Below are 27,847 nucleotides of genomic sequence, written 5' to 3'. Positions count from 1 at the left end.
GGCCCCCCGTAGGTCTAGTTTGGGAAAAAAATATGCTCCCCGTATGCAATCAAACAGTTCAGAGATTAAAGGCAATGGGTATCTGTTCTTTACCGTGATCTGGTTGAGACCCAGGTAGTCAATGCAGGTTCGGAGGGATCCGTCTTCCTTTTTAACAAAGAAAGACCTGGCCCCGGCCGGGGATGAGGATTTGTGTATGAAGCCACTCTCTAGACTTTTCTTGATATAGGCAGACATCGACTAGGTTTTAGGTAAGGAGAGAGGGTATACTCTACCGCGAGGAGGAGACGAATCAGGGACCAGGTCAATAGGACAATCATACGCTCGGTGTGGCGGCAACGTCTCAGCCTCCTTCTTGTCGAAGATGTCAGAGAACTGAGAGCAGCAAGAGGGCAACCCTGCCAATGATTGATGCGGAGGAGGCTGAAGCGGATGGATATGCCCCAGACAGCGGTTGGGGCACTTGGGACCGCACTGGAGAACCTCTCTGGAGTTCCAATCCAGAACTGGGGCATGTCGACGGAGCCAAGGCAAACCCAGAAACATGGGGTTGACAGCCTTGGGTAGGACAAAAATGGAGATTAGCTCAGAATGAAGGGCTCCCACTTTGGTCACAGACAATATTGGATCGGGCAGCGACAGACCATCTACTGAGGTAACGATCAACGGCTTCTCCAGAAGGGTAGTGGGCAAGTGAAATAGATCCACAAGGTCTCCGCGTATAAAATTGTCCAGATAGGCAGATGCCAGATGGGACCTCTCGCCAGCGACAATAGTCACAGGGATGGACAGCTTGGAGGAGAGTTCTCTGTCAAATGCTGTGTCGCCCAGTGTTGTCTCTCCAACCAATCCTAGGCGTTGGAGTTTTTTGGCTTCTGGGGACACAGACGCACGCCTCGGCCAGCGAGGCCGCAATATAGACAGAGTCCAGAAGCGCGCCTGCGCTGTTTTTCCTGGACAGATAGTCTAAGCCGATCTACTTGCATCGGGACCTCGGGTGGAGCAACAGATGAGGACAAGAGGGGTTAAAAGCCTTCTCTCTCGGTGAACCTCTTGGGATCTTTCTCTGAGCCTCATGTCAACTCGGATGGCAAGTAAAATCAGGTCGTCCAAGGTAGTTGGTAGATCACGAGCAGCTAGTTCGTCCTTGATCTCGGATGACAGATCGTGCCAGAAGGAAGCTACTAACGCCTCGTTGTTCCAGGACAGCTCTCCTGGGTCGGGAACTGGATGGTGTACTCGCCCACGGCGGTGTCCTCCTGGCGAAGGTTCAGTAGAGAAGTAGCTGCCAACTAAACTCGTCCAGGCTCCTCGAATACAGTACGGAATAACCGCGGAAACCCCTGGAAGTCTTGGGTCTCGGGTCCCTGTCGTTCCCAGATTGGGTTTGCCCACACCAGGGCTTTGCCGACAAGCAGAGAACCAATGAAGGCGATCCTAGAGCCATCTGAGGGAAATGCTTTGGCGTGCAGGGTGAAGTGGATATGACACTGGTTGAGAAATCCCATGCACGCGCGTCCGTCTCCTTGAAAACGAGGCAGGAATGGCAGCGAGAACCGAGGATCAGAACTGGTGCTGACAGGAGGTGTAGCAGGAGGATCAGTCAGAGAAGCTGGAGCAGAGGAGGAAGCAGCTAGCGCCCCTAGTTGTAGTGCCATGGAGCTTACTGCCATAAGAAGTTGATTGTCGTGTTCGCAGGTCCTGCAGGTCCGCTTGCATGGCTTGGGAGGGTGACAGGCCCTTGAATTGACCAGAGGGATCCATGGCCTGAGCGTACTGTCACAACGAGGGGTGTGGACCCACTGGGCCGTACCGCGTAGAGGGATAGCAGCTGACCAAACAGGTATAATGCAATGTCTATAGTTCTGAATGGGTACCTGAGGCAATGTAGACAGTAGCGGTGGATTCAGGCTAAGATGAGGCTCAGACAGTAGACAGACAACCGGCGGGGTGCGACACAATAGAAGCAGTGGAAGGCACAACATGACTCCAACTCTTGAAGGCACAGAGGCACGGTAGCACGAGATATAGGGTTCAGGCAGAAGGAACGCGAAACACTGGGAACTGGAAAACACTAGGAGACCATTTGCAAGGACAAACTTAAGGTAACACAACAATGCTCAGCCAAAGATCGAGAGGGTAGAGCCTTTTTTATCGTCCAGAAGCATTCTGGGCTAATTGCAGCTATTTTTCAAATGTGCGCGTACTGGCCCTTTAAGGCCGTGCACGCACGGGCGAGCGCGCCATGCGGGAGACAGTGTCCAGGACCAGGATGCCGCTGGGAACTCGATCGTCCATGGTCGCGCATGTCAGAGGGTAAGTCAGGACGACGGTCCGCGGCCATAGACTTTACAACGGGGGGGCAGAGTTGACCAATAAAAATGAATTTATTATTGAAATGCTGGAATTAATTTTAAATTACAACTGCTTTACATTTTACAGCAAACACTACCGCCAGGTTCAGGAAACTTCCATGGGGTCTTCTTGTGCCCCATCGTATGCCTGTCTGCACTAGATATTTGGATGATATTGTCTGTCGGAAAGGATCAGTTCAGGACTTGGATTGCTTTGTGAAAGAACTGAATATCAACATAATTAATATTTTATTAACATTCACGTACAGTAAATCGACAATTTGTTTCATGGACCTTAACATCCATAAATTAATAAGCTCCACATATGAAAAGCCAACAGCGGCAACACTCTATTGGCGGCAAGTAGCCATCATCTCCCCTCTCAGATAAGGTAGGTTTTTAATGGGTGTACTATCCTTGTAAAATATGTGTAAGGCAATAGTCTGGGAAATGGTATTTATATAGACTAATTAAATAAAGTTATATTTTGTCTACCTGGGCATTTATTGTAATGTATATATATATATATATTTTATTTTTTTTTGAGCTTTCCATACTATTTTAAATCTCGGACAGCACCGTGTAATATTTATTATACTTATTGGATACCAAATTGGATAATTATAATATCAAATTATTCAATAGTCCCATACATATTAGTGTAGCTGTGCTTGCTACTGTAGCTCAGTCCTGCCATCATTCCTTAGAAAAGTCTATTACAACAGTCCCAGAAAAGCATTTTAAGGCTGGGTTCACACAACCTATTTTCAGGCGTAAACGAGGCGCATTATGCCTCGTTTTACGCCTGAAAATAGGGCTACAATACGTCGGCAAACATCTGCCCATTCATTTGAATGGGTTTGCCGACGTATTGTGCAGGCGACCTGTAATTTACGCGTCGTCGTTTGACAGCTGTCAAACGACGACGCGTAAATGGACTGCCTCGGCAAAGAAGTGCAAGGCACTTCTTTGCCACGTAATTTGAGCTGTTCTTCATTGAACTCAATGAAGCACAGCTCAAGATTTACGAGCGTCTCAGACGGCTCGCAAAATGCGAGGAGGAGCATTTACGTGTGAAACGAGGCAGCTGTTAACAGTCTGTCTTTTCACACGTAAATGCCTCTCATCGTGTGAACATACCCTTACTCTTCGGGTATGTGCACATGATGAGAGGCTTTTATGGCTGAAATGACAGACTGTTTTCAGGAGAAAACATCTGCCTCGTTTCAGCCGTAATTGCTCCTCCTCGCATTTTGCGAGGCTTCTCTGACAGCCGTAAATTTTGAGCTGTGCTTCATTGAGTTCAATGAAGAACGGCTCAAATTACGTCTGAAAGAAGTGTCCTGCACTTCTTTTGACGAGGCTGTATTTTTACGCGTCGTCGTTTGACAGCTGTCAAACGACGACGCGTAAATGACAGGTTGTCTGCACAGTACGTCGGCAAACCCATTCAAATGAATGGGCAGATGTTTGCCGACGTATTGTAGCCCTATTTTCAAACGTAAAACGAGGCATAATACGCCTCGTTTACGTCTGAAAATAGGTTGTGTGAACCCAGCCTTCCCCTTGTCTATTTCACTCCTTTCCTTTCATTCTTCCTATGCACTTAATTCCTCTTGTCACTTCATCATCCAGATTTTGCCCTTTGTAAGTAGCCACTAATTACTCCTGACCACTGAGGCAACTTTAGGCTATGTTCACACGGAGTATTTTGCAGGCAGAATTTCTGCCTCAAAGTTCCGTTTGGAAGTTTGAGGCAGATTTTCCTCTCCCTGCATGCCGATTTTCGCTGCGTTTTTCACCCGCGGCCATTGGGCTCTGCGGGCATAAAACGCCGCAAAATACGCTTTCTCTGCCTGCCATTGAAGTAAATGGGAGGTCAGAGGCGGAAACGCCCGAAGATAGGGCATGTCGCTTCTTCCCATTGAAATCGACGGGAGGCATTTTCGGGCCGTTTTTGACGAGCTTTTTGGCGCGGTTTCTTCTTTCTGACTGATTGAAATGGGGTTATGGAGGCGGAAACCGCCTCAAGATAGGTCATGTCACTTCTTTTTACCGCAACGCGCTTTTTTTACTCGCAGAGGCAATGGGAGGCATTTTCGGGCTGTTTTTGACGAGTTTTGCGGAGCGGTTTCCGCGCGAAAAAACTCGTCAAAAAACTCTGTGTGAACAGGGCCTAAGGGCTCGTTTACACGAGCGTGATATAGGTCCGTGCAACGCGCGTGATTTTCACGCGTGTCGTATGGACCTATGTTAGTCTATGGGGCAGTGCAGACTGTCAGTGATTTTTGCGCAGCGTGAGTCCGCTGCGAAAAACTCACAACATGTCCTATGTTTGTGCGTTGTTCGCGCATCACACACCCATTGAAGTCAATGGGTGCGTGAAAATCACGCATGACACACGGAATCACTTCCGTGTGACGCGCGTGATTCGCGCAACAGCTGTCAAACTATGAATGTAAACAGAAAAGCACCACGTGCTTTTCTGTTTACAAACATCCAAACGGAGTGTCATAATGATGGCGGCTGCGAGAAAATCACGCAGCCGCGCATCACACGGGGATAACACACGGAGCTGTTAAGTGCCTTTTGCACACGCAAAATGCCACATTTTTTGCGTGCACAAAACGCACACGCTCGTGTAAATCCGGCCTAATAGTAGCGGTGGGATCCACAGCTACTGGCATGACTACTCGTCTGCTAGTTATGCCCTTTAGGGTATGTTCACACGGCTTATTTACGGATGTAATTCGGGCGTTTTCCGCCTCGATTTACATCCGAAAATGACGCTCGATAGCGTCGGCAAACTTCTGCCTATTGAAAGCAATGGGTTTTACGTTGGTCTGTTCCCACGAGGCGTAAATTGACGCGTCACTGTCAAAAGACGGCGTGTAAATAGACGCCTGCATCAAAGAAGTGCCTGTCACTTCTTCAGACGTAAATGGAGCTGTTTTCCATTGACTCCATGGAAAAACAGCTCCATTTACGTCCGTAATGGACGCAGTGAAAAGTGCCTCAACATGCCATTACGGCTGAAATTACGGAGCTGTTTTCTCCTGAAAACAGCCCCGTAATTTCAGCCGTAACAGACGCTGCCGTGTGAACATACCCTAAGAACACCAATGTTTCTAACCAAAGAACTCAATGAGCATCAGATGTGAAAAGTTACTCTAATCCAGAGGTGTTCAACTTTTCCAACTCCCACAAGAACACAATTTATTTCATGTAAAAATGGGCAACACATTACATTAATTTTGTGGGGACTGATTTTCTACACATTTATAAGCAAACTTTGTTGTTTCCAACAGTTTCTTTACAATTTGGCTGTATTTTATGAAGCCACTAGAGGTCTCTTCAAACCTTTCTATTGTTCAAAATTTCATGACCAGATTTTAGTTCGCAGTGTAATTTATATATATGAATTCTTAATTATTTTTGTTATAATATTCTGCATTCGACCGACCACAAATAAACTGAAATAATTATTTGCCCTTCTTATGCTTAGTTTCTTATCTGGCGAGATTCAAGAGCCTGTCACGCTACTTGACTGCTTCTAACTTCAGGCGTACTATTTTAGGATCTCTTTAATTTATGGGTCTTGAGCATATTTTGAATATGATTGAAAAATAATAACCTGGAAAATTTGCATCTGTAATGAGTAGAAACCATATGGTGCAAATTAATGTCTCAAATTTGAGTTATTCAGTTTTAATTTTTTTTGGAGACTTAATATTACTTCAATAAACTCATTAGATTTTATGGGTTGGAGATATCATATCCAAGTATGATTTGACTGATTGTCATATTTATAGTTGCCCAAAAAGAAACTCAGCTAGATGGTGCAAAGGCGGTGTGGTAAAAGATCAGTCATTTTACTTTCTGGTCACTGGTTAATACAGAATTGCCTGAAAACATTTCTTAAACTTTTTATCAGTAGATGTAGCAATATGGATCTCAATATCACAGTTGTATAGATTAAGCAATAAACTTTAGATAAATGATGCCCCAACCCACTGATTTCGACAGGAATTGCTGACAAACTGATGTGTATGGGGCAACTGGACTGACGACTGCCTTTGGGAGGAAAGAATGATTTAGCATGTTGGATTTCAACTTCCTAAACCTTGAATCTGAAAAAAATATTTGTTGTCAGTTCTGACTTATGCCATATCCTCAGGGCCATATAGCGTTGATGCTGCCCTAGGCACTTTTAGTGCTTAAGACCCCTATAACTCCTAAAGTTACAGAAAAAGCATAGCGTAGGTAAGTTTAATAATTGCTTTGCTTTTATATGTGTTACTAATTTTTCTTTTTTGTGCTTGTGTTTTTTTTAGAGGTTTGCTTGTGGGACTACTTTGGATTCCAGGACTACTTCGATGACGGCGTTTTTTTTATTTTAATAAAATATTATTTCTACGTCCCTGTGTTTTTTTTTAAAACCTTTATTACTACCGCCCCTTAGTAATGGCTGCTGTCTGACAGCGGGACCCCACATAATATTTTATTAATCAAAGTAGTTCTCGAATTCGACGTAGTCCAACAACCGAACCTGTAAACACAAACATAAATAAAGCCAATAGTAACACATAAAAAAGCAGAACAATTATTATATTTACCTTTCCTGGATCCAGCGCTGGTGTCGCAATGTCAGCGAGCTGGGCCCTGTATCTAAGCCTATCATATGTGACAAAGTTAGGGTTAACTAAACAGTAAAAGCTCTAAGCTGTCATTGGTTAGTTTACATCAGTAGGACAAAAATAGGTTTTAAAAGTAGAACAATGAACTGAGGTAACCAGGCACCACATGATGTAAATTAACCAATGACAGTTTAGAGCTGTCACTTCTTAGTTTACAAAAAGCTTGTAAAGGACGCAGGATCACCCGAGATGTGCCAGATCTTTGTTGAATCTCGGGTGCGTGCATCACTGAAAATATCTAGTGTGTGGACTCCTTCAGGTACAAACGAGTCCCTGCGCTAGGAGTTATTAGCGGTCATTGACCTACTTTCAAATGTAGGTGAATGATCCGCTAGTAACCAGGTTAGGCCCCATTCACATCACATTATTGCCCTATGTTTATAATGTAGGTCGGGAAAGCTCCCGATGTACAGGATAAACGTTTCTATAGGGCTGTATTACTCGACATTGACTAAAAGAGTGTCCTTTTGCTCTCCGTCGGGCTGGAATCCGTCGGCATACTTTTTTTGTTTTGAAGGATGTAATAGCGTGGAAGACTACACTATCCCATACTGAGGGATCTCACAAAAATCTATACCACACTGTATATGTTTTTTAAGGCCCTGTTCACATCTGTGTTCGGCATTCCATTGTTCTGCTATGTCAGAAGAGCTGAAAAACGAAGTGCCGTCGAAAACGAGAGACTGACTTCTGTCATAGTAGCCTGGGTTTGGGAGTGATAAATGTACTCTAAGAATCCAGCCACACAGTCCAAATCAGGATAACGATGCATCGGAGAGATCACACAGACACGGAAGTTAATCAGTATCACACATGTGGCATTTCCCTGGTGCGTGAGGCCTTGTGTGGTTTATTTATACACAAAAAGCTTGAGTTTGAAAACCAATATAAATAATATATGATTCAGTTCAAACTCACTTATAGAGGCAGCTTAACCAATCACATTAAAGGATACTTCATAGTATAGAAATATATTACTTGCATAAAGAAACTATGGAAGCATATCTAAATATGGCCTCAGGAAATGCTCTTGAGCCCCCTCCAATGGAATTGAAGTTTCAGCTTCATTAATTTTTCACCTGGAATCTTGTTTGGAAAAGATAAGACCCTTAGTCTCATTAAAACATGAAAACCTTATCTTGAGGTCGTAAAAACTTCAATCTATTATATTTCTTCAAAGCAATTATTTACTGAAACTTTCAATAATTACTCTCATATTTCAATGGGTACTGTTGGGTTTCTGTCGGGGTGTTTGTGGTTTTAACAGAAACTATTGCGCAGAATGATGCGCTATTGTTTCCAGTATTTTTGGTGGAGCCTCCAATGCAGATGTGAATTATGTCTTACATGGGAGCCTATGGATGACAGATGCCACTTTATGACATCTGTCACAGGTATATGATAAACAGCATAACTGTCCATATATGGGCGGTATCGTCAGGAGCAGTGCTGGGGTCCCCAGGCAGAGTGCTAATAGAGGCTCTGCTCGGGAACTCCAGTGATGGAAAACTCCTGCCATCACTGTCCATATATGGACAGTGACGTCAGGAGCAGTGAGTTCCCGGGCAGAGCGATAGAAGAGGCTCTGCCACGGGATTCTGGTCAAGGGAGAATTCCTGGCGTCACTGTTCTTATATGGACAGTGATGTCAGGGGCTTCCCCAAAGTTGGAGTCCCCGGGCAGAGCTCTAATAGAGGGCACCAGTGGACAGTATACTTGCCCTCCTCGCTCTTGAGCCAGGTCCTCTTTGGCTCCAGGTGCAGTGCGGGTCCTGGAGCTATTCAGTGCCACAACGTCATGTGCAGCACACATAAGGTTGTGATGCTGTGACGCTGAAAGATGTCAGGACCCGTGCTTTGCCCAAACCCAACTCAAGGGCAAACACTGAATATTTAAAGGGGGGCTTTCCGAAAGCCTACTTTTCAAAGCAAGTTATTTTCATCATGCTCCGTCTATCCTCTGTTTTTTTACACTATGAGTATTGGTCTGCATGTATCCAGCAGCCGAGCCCTTTATATTACGAGTTCTAATAAAAAGAGGGCTAGGCAATAGGTGCTGACCAGTACTTGTGGAGTAAAAATCAGCGTAGATATTGCCACACTCAGTGCCCCTTGTAGATGGTGCCCCACACTGCCCCTGTAGATAGTGCCACACACTGTCTATATAGATAGTGCCACATTGCGCCCAGTATATATTGCCATACACACTGCCCCCTGTAGATAGTGCCATACAATCCCCTTGTAGATAGTGCCCCACATCTCTTGTAGAAAGTGGCACACCCCACCTGTAGTTAGTGCCACACCTCCCCCTGAAGATCGTGCCACCCCCCCTGGTATATATAGTGCCACATACAGCCCCCTCTAGATAGCACCACACACACCCCATGTAGATAGTGCCACACATCCCCCTTGTAGACAGTGTCACGCACACCCCCTGTATATAGTGCCACACCGCCCCCGTAGATAGTGCCACACTGCCCCCCATAGATAGTGCCACACACATCCCTTTATACATAGTTCCACACTCCCCCATTGTAGATAGTTCCATACTCCCCTTTATAGATAGTGCCACACACTCCCCTCTTTGTAGATAGTGCCACACACAACCCCCTGTAGATAGTGCTATACAGCCCCCTGTAGTTAGTGCTACACACAGCCCCATTGTAGATAGTGCCACACAGTCCCCCTTGTAGATCCTTTCCCAGCATCTTATAGGCTGCTGGCCTAACAGGGCCTGTAGCCTAATGAATGGAACATCTAGTGAATGGAGTCATAGTATTTAATTCTATTTGCATCCTGAGGATGCAGATACAATTGAATGTGGCAGTCGCTTGGGGGAACCGGGCCAATGCCTGGTGCTAGTGATGCCACTAGTATGTAAGGGCCTTCCGGCAATGGTCACAGGTGGGTTTCTGGGCACCTGGAAACTCCCCTGCGTGCACCCCTGACTGTTACTTTAGTAACAGGTGCCCGAGTAGTTTGTTACATAGGTCCCAGTTACTATAGTAACAGTAGATAGAGCGGGTGTAGGGACTGTGGACCCCCCTGTATATTGGAAACATGATTGGTTGATTGATTACTTAGACTCCATGTTGTATTCAGGTGGCTATATATGTTCAAATGTCACTGTTATATAATGCCGCTGTGACTGAATTATTGTTTAGTTATATATGTTCAAATGTCAATGTTATATAATGCTACTGTTGCTGAATTATTGTATATCTTTTATAGAATTTTGTTTCGAACAAGTTGAGCGTTGTCTGGGCGTAGAGCCAGCATTGTTCTGGACTAGTTTTGTGATTTTGATTCTCTCAAGGTCCACTCCAGGTTATTAGGGTGGATCAAATAAACAACACGTATGCTGATTTAAAGTACGCATGCACTGGCTATTGCAATGTTGCATAATGTGCCAAAGGTATAAACTGGGGACTTTCTCAATGCTGATTAAGGAGCTCTTGTACCTGCAATTCTGAGGGATGCATCTATGCAGTGAGGAATTTCCTGCTTGAGTTCCCTGATGAGTACTGAGAGGGTTAGCCGGTTGATGACCTGTCAGATGATGCGTAATTCAGTGGTGATGTAAGTAACCTTTATCCTTTGTATATTTTTTACAAAAGTAGGACATTATTTTACCAAAGAATATTATTACTCGATATTGAATTTAATAAACTACAATTATTTTATTATAAGTGTGAGTCTCTCTTTAAACGGTATACGAACCCAACTTCTGTAGTAGTTGGCAAAACACCATGGCTGCAGGACCCAGTCGCAATTGCGACCGCTGAGAACCCCATAGCTATGCCACTGGTGCCAGGAAACTCCATATATGAGCACTAGCTGATGGGGCTCCCCCGCGTGTGACCTGACTGATGGTTGCATTTTTTTATTTGGGGAAAAAACTTCTCCTGCAGTCTCCTGCAGTCATTGCACCCCAATGACTAGTGGTAAATACGGACCTGCATATCCCCATTAAAATTAATATGTATGCTTGCCTGATCTGTAAGTTTATTTTTAAATACTGTATTTTCCATGAAAAAAAAATATGCTATAGCACCTTTTGTTGAACACTTTTTTTTGTGAAGTTACTCTGTTATTCCTACTGGAAATTTATGAATAAATTAAGAACTGGGTGTTACTATTTCCCTTGTGAAAGGGGCATGTTCCTACACTATCTGGCACTGTCAGCATTGATTGGACAATGTCAGTCTGTGTAGAGACAAACCCCTAACTGGTAATATCCAGATGTCAATTAATTTATACATTTCTAGGAGGAATAACAAATGAGTGGCACAACACAGTTCTAGGAAAAGATGCTCCAAAATTATTATTTTATGGGGAATTCAAGTATTTACTAAAACAGACATATCAGGAGAGATGACAGTTCCTCTTTAAGGGGGAGTCAAAGGGGATAACTGTTTGCTGATAGCTATCTTATTTGTATAACTAGCTTTTCCCATAGCAGCTCAGGGTTCCCCCAAGGTGATGGCAGAAAAATAGGGCTTGATACTGGAACCATTTTTGCAGCTAGAAGAGGCCCTGAGGCAAATACCCCTATTACACATGCTATAACCTAGAGTTGTGTGTAATAAAACTGAATTCAGAAGTAAATCTAGCCCTACACAAAATATTATTGCACACATCTCCAATAAGGCTAACATATTAGAAATTCATTTGAATGCATAGTAATAAAAGACAATTCTTATTAATGCAAATGATCATCAATAGTGGGCAGTGCGTGGCCTAGATTACAATTGATAGCTTTATATTCACCCCTTCCCGACCACCCCACGTAAATGAACAGGCTGCAGCGCTGGTCCTTGTGCCTGCAGCCCGTTAATTTACGTGTTCTCCTAATGGAGCGCATTGTGATGCTCCTATGCCCGGCATCTCTCTGTACTGGCTGCTACTAGCAACTTTAGTACAGAGAGAAGACATCGGATCAAATCGGTGTTCCCCGCCGATTAACCCCTTAAATGCGGAGGTCAATAGCGGTTAAATAGCCCTTAAATTGCGATTACAACTCCATCGCCCCCCTAGCGACGCGATTGTGGGGTGCCGATGGTTACTATGGCAACCAGAGTCCTGACAATGGCCTCCGGGTCTGGCATCTATGGAAGGCGATTAGGCGATTAGACCTAATACGCTACCTATTAGTGTGAAACTGACAGGTATAAGACCCTGCAATACATAAGTATTGCAGGGTATAATACCAAAGATCGGCCGGTTGGACCTTCAAGTCCCTAGTGTGACTAAAAAAAAAGTAAAAAAAGTTAAAGTTTCAAGTAATAAAATTAAAAATCGCCTCTTTTCCTTTATCAAGTCCTTTATTAATAGAAAAAAAAAAGAAATAAACAATACATAATTGGTATCGTCGCATCCGTAACGGCCGGAACTATAAAAATATTATATTATTTATCCCGCTCAGTGAATGCTGTAAAAAATACAAAAACAAACACCAGAATCTGCGTTTTTTTTTGTCACTTCGACTCCCAAAAAATTGAATAAAAAGGGATCAAAAAGTCGCATGTAACCAAAAATTATACCAATAAACTAAAAAAATTTCCGCAAAAAACAAACTTTCACGCAGCTTTCGTGATGGAAAAATAACAATTCTATGGCTCTTAGAATAGGGCAATACAATTTAAAAAAAAGTGATTTTAATAAATTAAATATCTCAATTATAGTGCACAGTGAATGTCGTAAAAAATAAAATAATAAAAAAGGCGTAAAAAACAATAGCAGAATTGATGTTTTTTTGGTCACCATGCCTCTCAAAAAAAAAACGGAATAAAAAGTGATCAAAAAACTTGCATTTACCACAAAATGGTACCGATTAAAAACTTCAGATTGTCCCGCAAAAAATAAGTCCTTACACCGATCCGTCGCAAAAAAAAAAAGGTATGGCTCTCAGAATATGGCGACACAAAATGTGCAGTGTGTTACAAAAGGGGGATAAAATTGGGCACTATTTATCAGTGCGACACTGGCCACACATCTATGAATTATTTATTTACCCCATTATTATACCACCTTATTATGTCCTGATGTAATCCCCACACATCTTACATATGCCCCCACATTATAAGGTGTGACAGGACCAGGGGAAAAGTGTACGTTTCACCTAGGTTCCTGTCTTATACGTTTTAAATAGCAGACAGCGAGTTTTTGTAGCAAGGAAACTGTGTGTTTCCTTGCTCAAGGACTTTGTAAAACCAGTGAAAAGGGCCTGACTGTTGGAATAGGGAGTGTTGGGTGAGTTCTTTTTCCATTTAGTCACTCCGGGTGTTTCGGATGATTGTGCCTAATCCCCTGCAAAAGCTGAGGTGTGCTTTAAAAAGGTAGAGAGTTCACAAGCTGATCTCTCTCTCTGCTCCTGGGACAAAACTGCTGTGAGTGAGGGTAGGTTCACACACAAACTCAAAAAACCTCTGAAAATAGCTCCTGATTTTCAGACTTTTTTAAGCCACCCGCGATTTTTGCTGCGTTTATCGCTGCTGTTTTCTTTAGTCAATGAAAATCGGCTCCAAAAAGTCCCAAGAAGGGACTTGCACTTCTTTTCCGTGGTCGTTTTTTTACGCGGCCATTTTTCAAAATGGCCGCGTAAAAAAACAGCCCATCGGAAGAGAACGCCGTTTTTACCATTGAAATCAATGGGGAGATGTTTGGAGGAGTTCTGCTTCTGATTTTTCGCCCATTTTTCAGGCGTTTACGGCCCAAAAAACGGCCGAAAATAGGTCGTGTGAACATACCCTGAAGCAACTGGTGTGTTTTGTTAGAGACTCTGAGCACTAGGATCAGTTCTCTTGAGTTAGTACCTTTTATGTGTAGTTAATGGACAGATGGCCTAGGATTTTCTTTTGTGCCTGTGTATGTTGTTTTAACTGCCTGAAGAACAAATAGAACTGGGGGAACCCCACATCATTCTTTCTAATTATTATTATTATTTTTTTTTTTTAAATGACCTGCGTTCCCCCCCATTTTTCATGACCAGCCAGATACAACATAGCAGCAGCAGCAGGCTAGCATTACCAGGGTGGGAAGGGCCACTGTGTTTGGCCTTTCCCAGCCCAATAATACCAGCGTCCAGCCGCCCCACTGCCCGACCATCACTACAGATGGTCGGGTACTGGATCGTACCCGGCTCTTCCCAGCACCCCTGGTGGCGGTAGGTAATAATGGTAGGGGTAATAATGGGGGTTAGTGTTAGCCTCTGCACCGGCTAACACTAAGCCCGCCTTAGTAATGGGCGCTGTCAATCAGTCAGCAGCTATTAATAACGCAGTAGTACTAAAGTTTAAAAAAAATTAGGACATAGAAAAAACAGGTTAATTGAAATAAAAAACCCACACACAAGCCTCGTTTATTGAGAATAAAAAAAAGCTGTCATCGAATTAGTCCTTGAATCCAACGTAGTCCAATGACCGAACCTTTAAAAAAACACAAACACAAAAAAAAAAACAATAGTAAGGGCCTGTTCACATCACCGCTGCCCTTCCGTCGGAGGTTTCCAAAGGGTAACCCTTCAACGGAAAGGCAAACTGAAACTTCAGCCCCGTTTCCCTCACCATTGATCTCCATGGTGACAGAAACGTTGCTAAAGGTTTCCGTTTGTCACCGTTGTGACAGGGTTCCGTTGTTTTGATAGCGTCAATAGTGCAGGCTAACAAAGGCCCCCAGGTCTGCCATCTTTGTACTCCTTTGAAGCCCTGCGGGAAAAAAAAGTATTAAAAGTTCAAAAAAAATCCTTTTCACATTTTTTCCCTAAGTCAATATTAAAAAACAATGAAAGTTAACATATATGGTATCGCCGCATCCGTAAAAGTCAGAACTATCACTATATAGCATTGATTAACCCGCTTGGTGAATGCCATAAAGAGAAATATATATAAAACACGCAAATTGCTGTTTTTTGGTCACCTTACCTCTCAAAAAAATGGAATAAAAAGTGAACAAAAAGTTGCATGTACCCAAAAATGATATCAGTGAAAACAGCTCGCCCTGCAAAATTTAAGCCCTAACACCGGTCAATTGATGGAAAATTGTAAAAGTTATGGCTCTCGGAACATAGCGACACAAAAGATTTTTTTTATTTAGCAAATAGTTTTATTTTTTTAAAAGTGGAAAAAACATAAAACAAAACATATAAATCTGGTATCGCCGTAATTGTCTTAACCTGTAGAATAAGGTAAATATGTAGTTTTTACTTCCTGATGGACGCCGTAAAAACAAACCCCCCCCCCCCAAAACATGGTGTAATTGCTGTTTTTTGCCTATTTCCCCCACAAATAATTTTTTTTCAGCTTCCCAGCACATTATGCGGTACAATAAATGGTGCAATGAAAAACTACAACTTGTTCCACAAAAAACAGCCCTCAAATGGCTATATCGACGGAAAAAGAAAAAAAATTATAGCTTTTGGAATGTGGGGAGGAATAAACAAAAGTGAAAATCCGAAAAATGGATGAGGAGGGAAGGGGTTAATAAGCAGGGTGGAATAAGCCGTTCCCAGCTACATCAATCTTTCAACCTCAGGGTGGACATTGAGGACTGTTGGACATCCCAGATAAACATAAGTGCTGTAAAATTTCTTGGTAGATGGCTGTGTTGACTCTGGACTTGATATAACTGGTACCGCCACCCTCTATGATATTCATAATCCCTAATAGCGTATATGAAAAGGAATTGTCTCTGTGAGACAACCCTTTTAAATTTCAACTGCTCCACCTGGGAGTACTGTAGCTTTTTAAAGCTACACAACTGATGTAATTTATGCTTGAAGAAAGAATGTGTATTTAATTGGAAATAGACTTATTTAGTTTTCATATTGTCCAATAATTTTTCAGCTTTATGTAACTTTAAGCTTAAAACTCTGCATTCCAGTTGAATGCTCTTGATATCTCGCGATTTTCATTGTTTTGTGATTTTTACAGAAGATAATCAGCGCTGTAATTAAACTCGCTGTAATTATAATTTACACAGCTGCTAGTGTAAGCCATTTGATTTTATCAACATAGAACTTGATGGCTGAATTGTTAAATTAATTTAATGCAAAATGAAGGGGTGCTACAAATGGGTGTGTTGAATAAGCCAATTATCAAGTTCTGTGGCACAGCTGTGTACGCCTGGCAAAGTCTGCCCAACTACAATAAGCTTTTAATCTTTTTTAACAAGACCTTTTAAACATTTCCACTATGAAAGCTCTCCAGAAGAATGTAGAGAGGTAAGATAACTTAATACATATGATGACAAAAGTGAACAAAGGACCGGAGCAGAAAAATGAAACCACTACCAATGTGAATCCACAGAAACACAATAGGCAGCTGATCTGCCTGGCATATGATAACTCTCTGCTGAATGGGCTTGCAAGAAGAACAAGAAGTATGTTATTTTCATTTGTGCGCTCATGCAGACATTAAACATATTAGTCAGATAGTTTTTCATATGCTTTAGAAAAGGATAATTATGCATTCAAAGGAGAGAAGATCCGTTTCACAATGAGTACTGGCATCAAGAATAAATGTCCAGTATTTTTATTCAAATTATAATAATAAAAAAGACAAACACAAAGAGCTCTAGTGATGTTCAAAAACATAAATCGGAACAAAGCTAGAAAACAGAAGTTCATTTCCCATTTTTCTCTTCAGTTAGAGGCGTGATGAGAGTGAACATTAAAGTGATTTAGCTTGGAGGTTATTTAAAATGAATTGCAATGCCATTTTCCCAAAGGTACACCCTGTCAGCTGGCTATAAACTATGGACAACTTACAGTCCTGGCCAAAAATGACACAAATTTTGGTTTTCACAAAGTTTTCTGCTCCAGTTTTTATAGTGCCAATTTGCATTAACTCTAGATTGTTATCAGATGTTTTGAGATGGATTGCAATTAATAGCAAAGTCATTCCTTGCCATTAAAATTAACTTAATCACAAAAACCCCATTTCCACTGTGTAACGTCCAATGGGGATGTGGACCCACTGGGCTACTCCGCCGTAACGGAGTAGCTGCTTGCCAGACAGGTATAAAACAGTCACTGGTATATGATACCTTGGTGACAGCTGGATACAGTCAGATTGCAAGTAGTGGCAGCAGGCTGGTGCCAGATTACTGGAAGCAGGCTGGTGCCAGATTACTGTGAGTAGGCTGGTGCCGGATAGCTGTAAACAGACTTGTGCTGGATTACTGAAAGCAGGACAGGTCACGGACACTGGACTCAGGATACATTACTGGACACGGATACAGGACTGGTCATGGTCACTGGACTCAGGATACAGAACTGGACACAGATACAGGACTGGTCACGGACACTGGGCTCAGGATAGTTACGGACACAGGTTTCAGGAAACAGGATACGGAACCTTTGCAGACAAACACTGGGTTAGTAACATCATTGCTCAGGCACTGGGGAAGTTGGCAGAGTTCCTTAAGTCCAAGGTCTGCAGGGTTAGGCTGGGGCAATATTTCTGTTGCGCGCACAGGCCCATTAAAAACTGGGATGAGCGCGCATGCGCACCAAACAGGCACAGGCTGGGGGAGGAGGACAGAGCAGAGCGTGCCTACTTCCCTGGGAAGGGAGACGCCGGTGATGAGGATGCACAAGCTGATGGCCATGGCCACTAGAGTGGGTGAGGCATGTGGCAATAGGCGCTGCAGTACCCCCCTTACAGCCCCTAGATTTAGATCCAGAATGTAAGAGGAATTTTTTCATAAGAGCGGGAGCATAAATGTTCTTTTTAGGTTCCGAGGATCTCTTCTCAGCACCAAAACCTCTCCTTCCTCAAACCTTCTTGAAATCCAGAATCTCTTTAACTTCAAAGATATCAGCCGAACCCCTAGAAGCAGTAGTAGAATCAGATGGCTTGCTGTAACAGTTGAGGACGACAGGTTTCAGGAGGGACACATGAAAGGAATTGGGAATTTTGAGATGAGTCAAACGTAGCTTGTACGACACATGATTGATCTGTTGCAAGACTTCAAAGGGATCGAGGTAGCTAGGAGCATATTTGTAAGACGGAATCTTTAATTGAATATTCTTAGAAGATAGTCAGACCTTAAAACCGGGAAGGAACTGGGGAGGCAGTCTTCTTTTCCTATCAGCATACTTCTTAATGCGACCAACTGCCTGTAAGATCACAGACTTGGTTTGTTGCCAGATCTGGAGAAAATTTCCGTAAGAAACATTAGCTACAGGAACTTGAGATGAGGCAAGCACCGGAAGAGGGACACGAGGTTGTTGGCAGTTGACAATAAAAAATGGAGAGGTAGTAGTAGATTAACTCGTGTGATTATTATATGAGAATTCAGTCCATGGAAGGAGATCTACCCAGTTGTCGTGTTGCGCAGATATAAAATGACGAAAGGTCATTTTAAAGCACTTGGTTAATTCGTTCAACTTGGCCATTGGATTACAGATGGTACGCAGATGAAAAGTCCAATTTCACGTCTAGAAGTTTAAAGGGAATGTGTTGCCAGAAAAACATGTTTTTTTTTAAAAAATTAAACATTTAGTGTGTGGGTGATTAAACATGGTTCAATTTTTTTTTATTTTTTTCACGAGTCAGGAAATAGTCAGGAAATATTATAAATTAATTCTAATTTATAATACTACCCATTTTTGGTCACTAGATGGAGCTAGTTCCCAAAATTGCAGCATTGCAACATTGGGTTAAAAGCCCTCGCTCTAATGAGCTCTCAGCATCCCCCCCTCCTTTATCCTGGCTAGTGCCGGGATAAACGAGGGGTTTGAAAGGTTTAACCTCCTACACTGTGTGTCGCCATTTTTTGAGGTAACCCACAGTGTAGTAGGTTTACATACAGTAGTAAACACACACAAACACTAACATACATTGAAATCTCTTACCTGCTCCTGCCGCCGCGGCTCCCTCCGGCCCGTCCGCTCCCTTTGCTGCCGCTGTTCCATGTGCACAAGTCCGGAAGCCGCGACCGGAAGTAGTAATATTACTGTCCGGCCGCGACTTCCGGTCCACAGGAAAATGGCGCCGGACGGCGCCAATTTCGAATAGGACTGTGTGGGAGCGGCGCATGCGCAGTTCCCACACAGACGCCGTACACGGCAGTCAATGGGACGGGAGCCGTTCGCAGTCCCTATGGGACTGTGGCTGCCGTACTCCATGTCTGTGTGTGTCGTTAATCGACACACACAGAAATGGAACAAAAAATGGCAGCCCCCATAGGGAAGAAAAAAGTGTAAAAATAAGAAACAGTAAAACACAAACACACAAATGAAAATAAACGTTTTTATTAAAGCACTAACATCTTTAACATATAAAAAAATTATTTGTGATGACACTGTTCCTTTAAGCCGTGCTCTCCAGAATTTGGATGTGAATTGGAGCCCCCGATCAGACACAATATGCAGAGGCAATCCATGCAGCTGAAAGACATGCTGAACAAATAGAAGTGCCAGTGGAGGAGCTGAGGCCTGGACAGAGGAACAAAATGTGCCACTTTGGAGAAACGGGCAATAATAACATAAATAGTGGTGCAACCATCAGAGCAGTGGCATAACTACCTCCGTAGCAGCCATAGTGGCATAAGGGGGCCCGTACCATCAGCCGGCATGGTCCACCATGCGCGCTGGCAGCCGCTATGGTGTGGTGGGGCCACTATCTATAAGGGGGAGGTGGGGGTGCTATCTATAAGGGGAGCTGTATGGCACTCTCTACAAGGGCGGTGGGGGCGCTATCTACAAGGGAAAGGTGGGGCCACTATCTGCAGTGGGCTCTATGGCACTATCTACAATGGGGAGGTGGGGGGGTACTATCTACAAGGGCAGTTGGGGCACTATCTACAAGGGAGAGATGGGGCCATTATTTACAGGGGGGCTCTATGGCATTATCTACAAGGGGGAGGTGAGGGTGCTATCTACAAGGGGGGCTGTATGGCATTATTTACAATGGGGAGGTGAGATCACTAACTACAGGGGGGGCTGCATGGCACCAGGGCCGGCCTTAGGGGTGAATCTAGCAAAGAAAAGTGAACACTTGGCTTGACGTGGGTTAAGACGTTGTACCAACTATAAGTAGGTGAGTTTCTTGTGATCAATGTAGATGACTACTAGATGTGCAGAACCTTCTAACAAATGCCTTCACTCCTCGAGGACCAATTTGATGGCAAAAGCTCACTGTCTTCTATGGAGTGGTTCCTTTCTGCTGCAGAGAAGAGTTTAGAGAAGAAGCTACATGGAACAGCTTTTCCTTTAGAGTTTCTCTGAAAGAGAAGTTCTCCAGCACCAATGGGAGAGGCATCAACCTTCAATGAGAACTGCTGGGAAACATCTGGATGATAAAGAACGGAGGCAGAAGTAAAGGACCTTTTCAGCTTAATGAATGTGGATTCTGCTCCAGGTGTCCAACTTTTTGCGTATGCCCCCTTTTTGGTGAGGGTAGAGATAGGAAGAGTCATTGATGAGAAATTAGGGATAAACTGACGATAGAAATTAGCAAATCCTAGGGACCTCTGTATAGCACGGAGAACTTGGGCATGAGGCCAATCTAGGACCGACTTTAGTTTTTCTGGATCCATCTGGAGTCCATGATTGAAAACTATATATACCAGGAAGGTCAGGGATTTCTTTTCAAGCACGCACTTTTCCAATTTGGCATACAGGTTGTTCCCCCTTAACCACGACAGGACTTGGCGAACATGCTTCCGGTGTGTCGTCAGATCAGGTGAGTAAATCAAGGTATCGTCCAGATACACCACCACATAGACATACAATAGATCCCGGAATATGCCGTACACAAATTCTTTTAACACAGCTGGAGTATTACATAATCCGAAGGGATATATTCGTAGTGATCGTCTCTGGTGTTGAATGCGGTTTTCCACTCGTCACCTTTACCGATACAAATCAACTTATAAGCCCCACCTAGATCCAGTTTTGTGGAAATCTTGCCTCCACGTATCCTATCGAAGAACTCGGAGATCAGCGGTAAGGGGTACTTATTTTTGACAGTGATCTTACTCAGTCCACGATAGTCTATGCAAGGCCAGAGGGACCCATCTTTGTTCTCTACAAAGAAAAATCTGGCTCCAGCTAGAGAAGTTGACTTCCTAATAAACCCCCTCTCGAGGTTTTCCTTGACATAGACCGACTTGGCTTGAGTCTCGGACAGAGCGAGAGGATATACCGGTCCACCAGGAGGTGAAGTCCCAGGAAGCAACTCGATTGCACAGTTGTATGGGCGACGCGGAGGCAAGGTCTCAGCCTCCTTCTTGCTGAACACGTCTGTATAGCAGGCATATAGCGGAGGTAAACCAGGGAGTGACTGAGACACTGGAGGTCGAGCAGGATGAATCAAAGGCAGACAGTTATGTTGACAACAGGGACCCCACTGAAGAATTTCTCCAGAATTCAAATCAAGGATGGTGCGTGCTTGCAAAGTCAGGGTAGTCCCAGCAGGACTGGGTTAATAGCCTCAGGTAGAACATAGAAGACAACTTGTTCAGTGAGTAGCACCCCGACTTGTAATCTTAATGGTTCAGTGATAGAGGGAATTGGATCGGGCAATGGATGTCCATTCACCGAAGCCACCACTAGAGGTTTCTTTAGAAGGGTCATGGGTAAATAGAAACGGTCTACTAAGGCCTGTTGTATGAAGTTATCTGCGCTCCAGAATCCAGATAGGTTGAGACAGAATGGGATGCTTTTCCTGTGGAAAGAGAGACTGTAATAGAGACTCTAGGAGAGACCTTTCCAGAGGTTTTTAGTTCACCTAGGGTAGTCTCTCCTATCAACCCTAGGTGCTGGAGTTTCCCAACTTCTGAGGAAACTGTCGCACAAAATTACCCTTTCTCCCACAGTACATACACAGGTTAGCGTTCTGCACTGCCACTCTTAGTCCGATAGTTTGACCTGATTAACCTGCATAGGCTCTTCGAAGGTAATAGTAGAAGGTAGCAGGGGACTTTGAAAGTTAGGCGCCAGTGTAGGAGACTTTTCCTCTTAAGAGCTTTACCGGAACCTCAGGTCTATGTGGGTGGCCAATTGAAACAGGGCATCCAGAGTAGAAGGGAGGTCACGAACTGGCAGCTCACCTTTGATTCTACTGGCTAATCTTTGCCAAAAGGTTGCCACCAGGGCCTCATTATTCCAAGCAATAATGAGAAGCAATTCTGCTGCAAGGGTAGGGAATTGTATGGCATGTTCTCCAACGGTTGAACTTGCTTGATGAAGTGACAGAAGTAAAGCAGCGGCTGAAAAAGTATGGCCAGGTTTCATAAAAGTGTCCATAAAAAGCTGCAGATTAGGAGACTCAGGTCCCCTCCATTCCCAGATAGCATTTGCCCATGCCAAGGCTTTGCCAGACAACAGGGAGACAATGAAGTCTACTTTGGTCTAATCTGACGGAAATAGATGAGCAAGTAATGTGAAATGTATTTTGCAATGATTGAGAAAACCTCGACAGGTCTTTGCTTCTCCAATGTAACGGGGTGGAAGTGGCAAGAAAATTCAGGCTTCGGAGTGGACTGGCGCTACGACTGGCTGAGGAGTGGACGGAGCTAAAGCTTGTGATGCTGCCGGGGTAGGAACATGAGCAATGTCCAGGTGATTGGCTAAGTTGTTAACTACCTGCAAAAGAGTTCCTTAAAGAGGCTCAGCTCAGCATGCGCAAATTTTAACAATGTGGTGTCGGTGTGTAGTGTGATGGCCGTGTCTTCCGTCGCTCGCTCTCTCCTTCTCCTCCTCACAGTGCGAAGCGCATGCGAGGAGGAGGAGGAGGGTGTTTTTTTGCTCCCTGTAGGAGCGGAATCCCCAATTCCCTGCCACAGCTTTGGCAACGCTGTGGCCCGGGATTGGGGATTCCGCTCCAGGAGAAGTCCCTGACTTCACTGTGTCCATATATGGACACAGTGAAGTCAGGGACTTCTGAAGCGGAATCCCTGGCGATGTGGCCGGGATTCCGCTCCAGGAATAGTCTCTACCTTCACTGTATGGACACAATGACGTCAGGAACTTCTGAAGCGGAAACAACGGCGATGTGGCCGGGGATTCCGCTCCAGGACAAGTCCCTGCCTTCACTGTCCATATATGGACACAGTAACGTCAGGGACTTCTGAAGCGGAATCACCGGCGAATTGGCCAGGGATTCCGCTCCAGGAGAAGTACCTCACTTCACTGTCCATATATGGACAAGAATGTGAGGGATTTCTCAGAGAGCCGTCCCCTACAGGAAAGTAGGGGGGTGACTATGTACAAGGGGGCTGTGTGGCACTACCTGCAAGGGGGGCTGTGTGGCATTGCCTACAGGGGGGCTGCATGGCACTACCTACAGGGGGGCTGTGTGGCATTACCAACCGGGGGGGGGGCTGTGTGGCATTACCAACAGGGGGGCTGTGTGGCATTACTTACAGGGGGCTGTGTGGCATTACCTACAGGGGGCTGTGTGACACTACCTACAAGGGGGGCTGTGTGGCATTGCCTACAGGGGGCTGTGTGGCATTACCTACAGGGGGCTGTGTGGCACTACCTACAAGGCAGGCTGTGTGGCATTGCCTACTGGGGGCTGTGTGGCACTACCTACAGGGGGGCTGTGTGGCATTACCTACAGTGGGGCTGTGTGGAATTACTTACAGGGGGGCTGTGTGGCATTACTTACAGGTGGGCTGTGTGGCATTACCTACAGGGGGGTTGTGTGGCACTACCTACAAGGGGGGCAGTGTGGTATTGCTTACAGGGGGGCTGTGTGGCATTACCTACAGGGGGCTGTGTGGCATTGCCTACAGGAGGGCTGTGTGGCACTACCTACAAGGGGGGATGTGTGGCATACCTACAGGGGGGCTATGTTGCATAACTTACAGGGGGGCTGTGAGGCATTACCTACAGGGAGCTGTGTGGCACTACCTACAGGGGGGTTGTGTGGCACTACCTACAAGGGGGGCTGTGTGGTATTGCTTACAGGGGACTGTGTGGCATTACCTACAGGGGGGCTGTGGCAGTATCTATAGAAGGTAGTGTGTGGTATTATCTACAGAGGTCAGTGTGTGGCAGAAAATTGACAAATTGTAAAGGATCTGCCAGACACAGCTTCTGTGTCGACGCCCATGGTTAATCAGTCTGCACCTGCTCCTAAGTCTGATAGAGTGACTCGATCATCTACCACTCGGGCTGGGAGGCTGAGAAGTGGGAGAGCCTATCACAGCCTGGCCAGACGGAGCTAGCTCCCGCCCTCTGTCTATTTATAGCTTAATTTCCTGCTCCTCCTTTGCCTGTGATTCTGCCTGTTTCCTGGCTCTGCTGCTGTTGCTTGTACTATTGTCCTCTGCTTCATATTGAACCTGGCTTTACTGACTACTCTCCTGCTCTGCGTTTGGTACCTCGTACACTCCTGGTTTGACTCGGCTTGTTCACTACTCTTGTTGCTCACGGTGTTTCCGTGGGCAACTGCCCCATTTCCCTTAGCTTCTGTGTACCCTTGTCTGTTTGTCGTGCACATATTGAGCGTAGGGATCGTCGCCCAGTTGTACGCCGTCGCCTAGGACGGGCTGTGCAAGTAGGCAGGGACTGAGTGGTGGGTAGATTAGGGCTCACCTGTCTGTCTCCCTACCCCGTCATTACATAATCACAGGCCCATATACCTTTTCTACCCTGGTCCCTGACACAACTATGGACCCCCTTGAGACCCTGGCTCAGCAAATGCAGGGCCTCTCCCTACAGGTCCAAGCCCTGGCTCAGAGGGACAACCAGCATGTTGCTACCCTGGTAGTGCCCCCCACCTCACCTCTTGAACCCCACCTCAAGTTGCCTGACCGGTTCTCAGGTGACCGGAAGACTTTTTTCTCCTTTCGGGAGAGTTGTGGGCTCTATTTCCGTCTAAGGCCTCACTCCTCAGGTTCTGATAGCCAGCGAGTGGGTATAATTATGTCCTGGCTCCAGGACGGGCCCCAAGAATGGGCCTTGCTCCTGACGCCCCTGAACTTTCCTCTGTTGATCTTTTTTTTTCTGCTCTCGGGCTCATATATGACGAGACTGACAAGACTGCCTTTGCCGAGAGTCAGCTGGTGACCTTACGTCAGGGTAAGAGACCCGTTGAGGAGTACTGTTCTGACTTTAGGAAGTGGTGTGTAGCTTCTCGGTGGAATGACCCTGCCTTGAGGTGCCAGTTTAGATTGGGTCTGTCGAACGCCCTGAAAGACCTGTTAGTTAGCTATCCCTCTTCTGACTCTCTAGATCAGGTTATGGCTTTAGCGGTACGTCTTGACCGACGTCTCAGGGAACGACGACTTGAACGTTTTTGTGCTTTCTCCTCTGGTTCCCCCATGATGGCTCTCGAGGTTCCGTTGCTTCGTTCTTCCACAGAAAACTCAGATGAACCAATGCAACTTGGTGCCTCCGTGTCTCCCCAACAACGTAGAGAGCTCCGCAGGAAGAATGGTCTCTGCTTCTACTGTGGGGATGACAAGCATCAAGTGAACAACTGTCCTAGGCGTAAGAATAAGCAGCCAGAAGAACTTCCGCGCCTAAGTAAGCATCGGGGAGGTCACTTGGGCGCACAGGTATTTCCCATAAATATGAAACCTAATAAGATCTTGCTTCCCTTTCAGGTCTCTTTTGAGGGTAGGTCTGCTACCGGCAGTGCCTTCGTGGATTCAGGGTCTTCTGCTAATATTATGTCTGTGGAATTTGCTATGTCTCTAGCTATGCCTTTGATTGATTTGCCTAAACCTGTCCCAGTAGTGGGTATCGACTCCACTCCACTTTCTAATGTTTTTTTTACGCAGCATACCCCTGTTTTTGAACTCCTTGTTGGCTCCATGCATTTGGAGCAGTGCTCTGTAGTGGTGATGCAGGGATTATCGTCGATTTGATTTTAGGACTTCCCTGGTTGCAGATGTATAATCCCACGTTTAACTGGAATACTGGGGATCTTACCAAATGCGGTAATGAATGCATGACGTCATGTTTTTCTGTTAATTTTATTTCTCTCCCTGAGGAGGTGAACACTCTACCTGAGTTTATTCAGGACTTCGCTGATGTTTTTTTCTAAAAAGGCCTCCGAAGTGTTACCTCCTCATAGAGAATACGATTGCGAAATCGATTTGGTACCAGGAGCTAAGCTCCCTAAGGGTAGGATATTTAATCTCTCTTGTCCCGAATGTGAAGCCATGAGAGAGTATATCCAGGAATGCCTGGTGAAGGGTTACATTTGCCCCTCTACTTCTCCGGTAGGTGCTGGCTTCTTCTTCATAGGGAAGAAGGATGATGGTCTTAGGCTGTGCATCGATTACCGAAACTTGAATAAGGTCACTGTAAGGAACCAGTATCCCCTTCCTTTGATTCCTGATCTCTTCAATCAGGTTCAGGGGGCCCAATGGTTCTCTAAGTTTGATCTACGCGGGGCTTATAACCTTATCTGCATCAGAGAGGGGGATGAGTGGAAGACTGCGTTTAACGCGCCCGAAGGTCATTTTGAATACCTCGTCATGCCCTTTGGGTTGTGTAATGCTCCCACGGTCTTCCAGAATTTCATAAATTAGATTTTAAGAGACTACCTGGGGGTATTTCTTGTAGTGTACCTTGATGACATACTGGTGTTTTCCAAGGACTGGTCCTCCCACATTGAGCATGTCAGGAAGGTGCTCCAAGCACTTCGGGAAAACAAACTGTTTGCTAAAACCGAAAAATGTGTGTTTGTGGTGCAGGAGATACCATTTTTGGGTCAAATCCTCACTCCTCATGAATTCAGCATGGACCCTGCCAAGGTTCAGGCTGTGGCTGAATGGGTCCAACCTGCCTCCCTGAAGGCGTTACAGTGCTTCCTGGGGTTTGCTAATTATTACAGGAGATTTATTGCTAACTTCTCGGTCATGGCTAAGCCTCTTACGGATCTTACTCGCAAAGGTGCTGATCTCCTCAACTAGCCTCCAGAGGCGGTCCAGGCTTTTGAGGTCCTTAAGAAGTGCTTTATCTCGGCCCCAGTGTTGATTCAGCCTAACCAAATGGAGCCATTCATCGTGGGGGTTGATGCCTCCGAGGTGGGAGTGGGTGCTGTCTTGTCCCAGGGTACCAGGTCCCTCACCCTTCTCCGTCCCTGTGCCTACTTCTCCAGGAAGTTCTCGCCCACAGAGAGTAACTATGACATTGGCAACTGCGAACTCTTAGCCATTAAATGGGCATTTGAAGAGTGGCGCCACTTCTTGGAGGGGGCTAGGCACCAGGTAACGGTCCTTACCGACCACAAGAATCTGGTTTTCCTAGAATCTGCCTGGAGGCTAAACCCGAGACAAGATCGATGGCCGTTCTTTTTTACTAGATTCAACTTTTTGGTCACCTATAGGGCTGGGTCTAAAAATGTTAAAGCTGATGCACTGTCGCGTAGTTTCATGGCCAGCCCACCTTCAGAGGAAGATCCTGCTTGTGTTTTGCCCCCAGGTATAATCATTTCCTCTGTTGATTCTGACTTAGTCTCCGAAATTGCGGCTGATCAAGGTTCAGCTCCCGGGAACCTTCCTGAGAACAAGCTGTTTGTTCCCCTGCAATTCCGGCTAAGGGTACTCAGGGAAAATCATGACTCTGCACTATCTGGTCATCCAGGCATCCTGGGTACCAAGCACCTTATTGGCAGAAACTATTGGTGGCCTGGGTTGCCTAAAGATGCTAAGGCCTACGTCGCCGCTTGTGAAATTTGTGCTAGGTCCAAGACTCCCAGGTCCCGACCAGCGGGCTTACTATGTTCTTTGCCCATTCCCCAGAGACCTTGGACCTATATCTCCATGGATTTTATCACCGATCTGCCTCCATCTCAAGGCAAGTCGGTGGTGTGGGTTGTAGTAGACC

At 45.1% G+C, this 27,847-nt stretch overlaps 1 long non-coding RNA gene across 1 annotated transcript in view; it reads right to left on the bottom strand.

Moving 5' to 3' along the window:
* Nucleotides 1-14,375: 14,375 nt before the first annotated feature.
* Nucleotides 14,376-27,847, bottom strand: part of LOC142750964 (uncharacterized) — a 31,077-nt gene continuing 17,605 nt past the window's right edge. The window contains exon 4 of the long non-coding RNA XR_012882656.1: nucleotides 14,376-14,756. This is a non-coding gene — a long non-coding RNA (uncharacterized LOC142750964). The remainder of the gene's footprint in view (nucleotides 14,757-27,847) is intronic.

The sequence above is a fragment of the Rhinoderma darwinii genome, chromosome 3 (genome assembly GCF_050947455.1).
Source record: "Rhinoderma darwinii isolate aRhiDar2 chromosome 3, aRhiDar2.hap1, whole genome shotgun sequence".
Lineage (NCBI taxonomy): Eukaryota > Metazoa > Chordata > Amphibia > Anura > Rhinodermatidae > Rhinoderma > Rhinoderma darwinii.
Note: the sequence above shows the minus strand (reverse complement) of the source record. Positions and strands in the feature narration are given on the sequence as shown.